We start from the raw sequence: 7,500 nt of genomic DNA on the forward strand, positions 1-7,500 counted from the left end.
TTTTCATAAAGGAGACTATCTTATTGCGAAAGTCAAAATCGCACGCTCTCACGGCGATTTGCCCCCGTATACGCCTGGGCGTAAGCCCGTGCGTCGCCGACCTAGCGGCCTGCCGATCGGTATTTAGAGGGAGGCACTTTGAAAGCAACACGCCGTTGGAACTTTGAAAAATTTCGATGCGTCGCCAAAGTTCGTACTTTTCGATAAAATCTTCGTCCTATGATACATTTCGATCAAGAACTACATTGATCGTCATGAAACTGTTTTTTTTTTTGGGAGACGTGTACGCTCCTTTTCATAAAGGAGACTATCTTATTGCGAAAATCAAAATCGCACGCTCTCACGGCGATTTGCCCCCGTATACGCCTGGGCGTAAGCCCGTGCGTCGCCGACCTAGCGGCCTGCCGATCGGTATTTACAGGGAGGCACTTTGAAAGCAACACGCCGTTGGAACTTTGAAAAATTTCGATGCGTCGCCAAAGTTCGTACTTTTCGATAAAATCTTCGTCCTATGATACATTTCGATCAAGAACTACATTGATCGTCATGAAACTGTTTTTTTTTTTGGGAGACGTGTACGCTCCTTTTCATAAAGGAGACTATCTTATTGCGAAAGTCAAAATCGCACGCTCTCACGGCGATTTGCCCCCGTATACGCCTGGGCGTAAGCCCGTGCGTCGCCGACCTAGCGGCCTGCCGATCGGTATTTAGAGGGAGGCACTTTGAAAGCAACACGCCGCTGGAACTTTGAAAAATTTCGGGGCAAAGCAATACGCGGCTGGGACTTTGAAATATTTCGGAGCGCACCTAAAGTTCGTTATTTTGGCTAAACGGAGCGAAAATCTGCATTTATACCATCACGGACGTTAGTTTAATAGCGTTTAACGATGGATCCACGGTACAGAATGCAAAAATATGATTGTTAAAATTTTCGACTAATCGGTTCTAAGAGGCGAAGCAATACGCCGCTGGGACTTTGAAATATTTCGGAGCGCACCTAAAGTTCGTTATTTTGGCTAAACGGAGCGAAAATCTGCATTTATACCATCACGGACGTTAGTTTAATAGCGTTTAACGATGGATCCACGGTACAGAATGCAAAAATATGATTGTTAAAATTTTCGACTAATCGGTTCTAAGAGGCGAAGCAATACGCCGCTGGGACTTTGAAATATTTCGGAGCGCACCTAAAGTTCGTTATTTTGGCTAAACGGAGCGAAAATCTGCATTTATACCATCACGGACGCTAGTTTAATAGCGTTTAACGATCGATCCACGGTACAGAATGCAAAAATATGATTGTTAAAATTTTCGACTAATCGGTTCTAAGAGGCGAAGCAATACGCCGCTGGGACTTTGAAATATTTCGGAGCGCACCTAAAGTTCGTTATTTTGGCTAAACGGAGCGAAAATCTGCATTTATACCATCACGGACGTTAGTTTAATAGCGTTTAACGATCGATCCACGGTACAGAATGCAAAAATATGATTGTTAAAATTTTCGACTAATCGGTTCTAAGAGGCGAAGCAATACGCCGCTGGGACTTTGAAATATTTCGGAGCGCACCTAAAGTTCGTTATTTTGGCTAAACGGAGCGAAAATCTGCATTTATACCATCTCGGACGTTAGTTTAATAGCGTTTAACTATGGATCCACGGTACAGAATGCAAAAATATGATTGTTAAAATTTTCGACTAATCGGTTCTAAGAGGCGAAGCAATACGCCGCTGGGACTTTGAAATATTTCGGAGCGCACCTAAAGTTCGTTATTTTGGCTAAACGGAGCGAAAATCTGCATTTATACCATCACGGACGTTAGTTTAATAGCGTTTAACGATCGATCCACGGTACAGAATGCAAAAATATGATTGTTAAAATTTTCGACTAATCGGTTCTAAGAGGCGAAGCAATACGCCGCTGGGACTTTGAAATATTTCGGAGCGCACCTAAAGTTCGTTATTTTGGCTAAACGGAGCGAAAATCTGCATTTATACCATCACGGACGTTAGTTTAATAGCGTTTAACGATCGATCCACGGTACAGAATGCAAAAATATGATTGTTAAAATTTTCGACTAATCGGTTCTAAGAGGCGAAGCAATACGCCGCTGGGACTTTGAAATATTTCGGAGCGCACCTAAAGTTCGTTATTTTGGCTAAACGGACCGAAAATCTGCATTTATACCATCACGGACGTTAGTTTAATAGCGTTTAACGATCGATCCACGGTACAGAATGCAAAAATATGATTGTTAAAATTTTCGACTAATCGGTTCTAAGAGGCGAAGCAATACGCCGCTGGGACTTTGAAATATTTCGGAGCGCACCTAAAGTTCGTTATTTTGGCTAAACGGAGCGAAAATCTGCATTTATACCATCACGGACGTTAGTTTAATAGCGTTTAACGATCGATCCACGGTACAGAATGCAAAAATATGATTGTTAAAATTTTCGACTAATCGGTTCTAAGAGGCGAAGCAATACGCCGCTGGGACTTTGAAATATTTCGGAGCGCACCTAAAGTTCGTTATTTTGGCTAAACGGAGCGAAAATCTGCATTTATACCATCACGGACGTTAGTTTAATAGCGTTTAACGATGGATCCACGGTACAGAATGCAAAAATATGATTGTTAAAATTTTCGACTAATCGGTTCTAAGAGGCGAAGCAATACGCCGCTGGGACTTTGAAATATTTCGGAGCGCACCTAAAGTTCGTTATTTTGGCTAAACGGAGCGAAAATCTGCATTTATACCATCACGGACGCTAGTTTAATAGCGTTTAACGATCGATCCACGGTACAGAATGCAAAAATATGATTGTTAAAATTTTCGACTAATCGGTTCTAAGAGGCGAAGCAATACGCCGCTGGGACTTTGAAATATTTCGGAGCGCACCTAAAGTTCGTTATTTTGGCTAAACGGAGCGAAAATCTGCATTTATACCATCACGGACGTTAGTTTAATAGCGTTTAACGATGGATCCACGGTACAGAATGCAAAAATATGATTGTTAAAATTTTCGACTAATCGGTTCTAAGAGGCGAAGCAATACGCCGCTGGGACTTTGAAATATTTCGGAGCGCACCTAAAGTTCGTTATTTTGGCTAAACGGAGCGAAAATCTGCATTTATACCATCACGGACGCTAGTTTAATAGCGTTTAACGATCGATCCACGGTACAGAATGCAAAAATATGATTGTTAAAATTTTCGACTAATCGGTTCTAAGAGGCGAAGCAATACGCCGCTGGGACTTTGAAATATTTCGGAGCGCACCTAAAGTTCGTTATTTTGGCTAAACGGAGCGAAAATCTGCATTTATACCATCACGGACGTTAGTTTAATAGCGTTTAACGATCGATCCACGGTACAGAATGCAAAAATATGATTGTTAAAATTTTCGACTAATCGGTTCTAAGAGGCGAAGCAATACGCCGCTGGGACTTTGAAATATTTCGGAGCGCACCTGTAGTTCGTTATTTTGGCTAAACGGAGCGAAAATCTGCATTTATACCATCACGGACGTTAGTTTAATAGCGTTTAACGATGGATCCACGGTACAGAATGCAAAAATATGATTGTTAAAATTTTCGACTAATCGGTTCTAAGAGGCGAAGCAATACGCCGCTGGGACTTTGAAATATTTCGGAGCGCACCTAAAGTTCGTTATTTTGGCTAAACGGAGCGAAAATCTGCATTTATACCATCACGGACGCTAGTTTAATAGCGTTTAACGATCGATCCACGGTACAGAATGCAAAAATATGATTGTTAAAATTTTCGACTAATCGGTTCTAAGAGGCGAAGCAATACGCCGCTGGGACTTTGAAATATTTCGGAGCGCACCTAAAGTTCGTTATTTTGGCTAAACGGAGCGAAAATCTGCATTTATACCATCACGGACGTTAGTTTAATAGCGTTTAACGATGGATCCACGGTACAGAATGCAAAAATATGATTGTTAAAATTTTCGACTAATCGGTTCTAAGAGGCGAAGCAATACGCCGCTGGGACTTTGAAATATTTCGGAGCGCACCTAAAGTTCGTTATTTTGGCTAAACGGAGCGAAAATCTGCATTTATACCATCACGGACGCTAGTTTAATAGCGTTTAACGATCGATCCACGGTACAGAATGCAAAAATATGATTGTTAAAATTTTCGACTAATCGGTTCTAAGAGGCGAAGCAATACGCCGCTGGGACTTTGAAATATTTCGGAGCGCACCTAAAGTTCGTTATTTTGGCTAAACGGAGCGAAAATCTGCATTTATACCATCACGGACGCTAGTTTAATAGCGTTTAACGATCGATCCACGGTACAGAATGCAAAAATATGATTGTTAAAATTTTCGACTAATCGGTTCTAAGAGGCGAAGCAATACGCCGCTGGGACTTTGAAATATTTCGGAGCGCACCTAAAGTTCGTTATTTTGGCTAAACGGAGCGAAAATCTGCATTTATACCATCACGGACGTTAGTTTAATAGCGTTTAACGATGGATCCACGGTACAGAATGCAAAAATATGATTGTTAAAATTTTCGACTAATCGGTTCTAAGAGGCGAAGCAATACGCCGCTGGGACTTTGAAATATTTCGGAGCGCACCTAAAGTTCGTTATTTTGGCTAAACGGAGCGAAAATCTGCATTTATACCATCACGGACGCTAGTTTAATAGCGTTTAACGATCGATCCACGGTACAGAATGCAAAAATATGATTGTTAAAATTTTCGACTAATCGGTTCTAAGAGGCGAAGCAATACGCCGCTGGGACTTTGAAATATTTCGGAGCGCACCTAAAGTTCGTTATTTTGGCTAAACGGAGCGAAAATCTGCATTTATACCATCACGGACGTTAGTTTAATAGCGTTTAACGATGGATCCACGGTACAGAATGCAAAAATATGATTGTTAAAATTTTCGACTAATCGGTTCTAAGAGGCGAAGCAATACGCCGCTGGGACTTTGAAATATTTCGGAGCGCACCTAAAGTTCGTTATTTTGGCTAAACGGAGCGAAAATCTGCATTTATACCATCACGGACGCTAGTTTAATAGCGTTTAACGATCGATCCACGGTACAGAATGCAAAAATATGATTGTTAAAATTTTCGACTAATCGGTTCTAAGAGGCGAAGCAATACGCCGCTGGGACTTTGAAATATTTCGGAGCGCACCTAAAGTTCGTTATTTTGGCTAAACGGAGCGAAAATCTGCATTTATACCATCACGGACGTTAGTTTAATAGCGTTTAACGATGGATCCACGGTACAGAATGCAAAAATATGATTGTTAAAATTTTCGACTAATCGGTTCTAAGAGGCGAAGCAATACGCCGCTGGGACTTTGAAATATTTCGGAGCGCACCTAAAGTTCGTTATTTTGGCTAAACGGAGCGAAAATCTGCATTTATACCATCACGGACGCTAGTTTAATAGCGTTTAACGATCGATCCACGGTACAGAATGCAAAAATATGATTGTTAAAATTTTCGACTAATCGGTTCTAAGAGGCGAAGCAATACGCCGCTGGGACTTTGAAATATTTCGGAGCGCACCTAAAGTTCGTTATTTTGGCTAAACGGAGCGAAAATCTGCATTTATACCATCACGGACGCTAGTTTAATAGCGTTTAACGATCGATCCACGGTACAGAATGCAAAAATATGATTGTTAAAATTTTCGACTAATCGGTTCTAAGAGGCGAAGCAATACGCCGCTGGGACTTTGAAATATTTCGGAGCGCACCTATAGTTCGTTATTTTGGCTAAACGGAGCGAAAATCTGCATTTATACCATCACGGACGTTAGTTTAATAGCGTTTAACGATGGATCCACGGTACAGAATGCAAAAATATGATTGTTAAAATTTTCGACTTATCGGTTCTGGATCACTGAAAAATCAAAAAAAATTATTAATTTTGATTAATTAAATTACATATGTAGTTTTATATTGTTATAGTCTCGTATTTGTTAATGTTTTGTCGTAAGAAAATGCAAAAATATCGTTTTAATGTTTTCGTCTCATCGGTTCTGGATCGCTGAAAAATCAAAAAAAAATATTAATTTTGATTAATTAAATTACAAATGGAGTTTTATATTGCTATAGTCGCTTATTTGTTAATGTTTTACCGTAAGAAAATGCAAAAATATCGTTTTAATATTTTCATCTCATCGGTTCTGGGCGGTTTTAAAATTTTTTAAAATATTAATTAAACCCATGATTTACATGAGAATGTGAATTTATTATGTCCTGCATGTTAATTTATTAATTTTCATGTATAGAACGTTATAAAATGAAAGGATATGTTCGACGATATTTTCAGTCTAAGTTTTACCGTGCCGGCGGGATGGTACGCTCTCACGGCGGTTTGCACAGGCATACGCCTGGGCGTAAGCCCATGCGTCGCCGACCTAGCGGCCGGCCGTTCGGTATTTATAGGAAGGCACTTTCGGTTCGCTCGGACCGGTCGGGAGTAGCGTCGAGCGTGTGGCTCTTTTATGACTTCGGTTGAAAAGCAGTCTACCGCTCCTCGAGAATATACTTTCTCGACTATTCTCGTTCCGGTTTTCCGTTGCGGATTATTATTAATCTCCACACAGCATTACCACGGGTCGGTGTCTAAGACCGAATGGCCCATATGTGGTGAGCCTTGTAATATAAGGCTGGTGACCTGTATGCACTTATAAATGTTGCATACTTGTACAAACTGAGCATCAACTGTCTGTAACCAAAATTTGTTAAAACTGAAAAAGTTATAAGATTGTATAAAATTTTTGAACCAAGAAAGTAGTGTTAGACGAAAATTCGTTCTATCACTTTTAGAAGGGAGACTGTTTGGAAATATTTAAAGTATAAAATACACAAAAGTCCACTGAATTATGAACAAAATTACGTCCCTGAATTTAAGAAAAGTCAAGAGGTGTCAGAAATAAAATCCTCTCTGATACGTTCAGAGAGGAAAATAAGTATGGAGAGAGGAGTAAAAATGAAAGAAGTTTTAAGGCTGGGGAAACTTCTAAAGGAGAGAGATTCCAACATATCTAATATGTACATTTAAAGCAAGTCCAAGGAACTCTCTCCGTTAATGTTTGAAAAGGTGTGTGCAGATGGAGGAGAAATGTATAAAGTACAGAGACGAGGTTGGTGGGCCCGCTCTAATGATAAAGATTATAAAATTTGGTGGCAAAATGACCAGCATGATCACTGTACGCGCTTTCTCGATTTGTATAGCATGCCACTGTCCGCGCTATCTTTTATTATATTGTCCAGCGTGTGTGGTCTACGTGCTTGCACGATGGATGCACGGCGTGAAAGTGATTTTCGTGCTTTATGAGAGGAGGAGGAGAATATTTGGCCTCTATAAGAGGTACAAAATTTATGAAATGTGTGTTACATACAAAAGAGAAATGGCTTAACGTCGATCGGTCTTACAGGGAGGGCCGACGACGAAAATTTAAATTTACAATAATAACTAAGCTCCCTGGTTGATCCTGCCAG

At 40.3% G+C, this 7,500-nt stretch overlaps 1 non-coding gene across 1 annotated transcript in view; it reads left to right on the forward strand.

Moving 5' to 3' along the window:
* The first annotated feature begins 7,480 nt into the window (after positions 1-7,480).
* The window catches only part of LOC143306873 (small subunit ribosomal RNA), a 1,923-nt gene continuing 1,903 nt past the window's right edge, over positions 7,481-7,500 (forward strand). The window contains exon 1 of the ribosomal RNA XR_013064165.1: positions 7,481-7,500. This exon is cut by the window's right edge and continues 1,903 nt beyond it. This is a non-coding gene — a ribosomal RNA (small subunit ribosomal RNA).

Source organism: Osmia lignaria, unplaced genomic scaffold (assembly GCF_051020975.1).
Source record: "Osmia lignaria lignaria isolate PbOS001 unplaced genomic scaffold, iyOsmLign1 scaffold0038, whole genome shotgun sequence".
NCBI classification, from domain to species: Eukaryota; Metazoa; Arthropoda; class Insecta; order Hymenoptera; family Megachilidae; genus Osmia; species Osmia lignaria.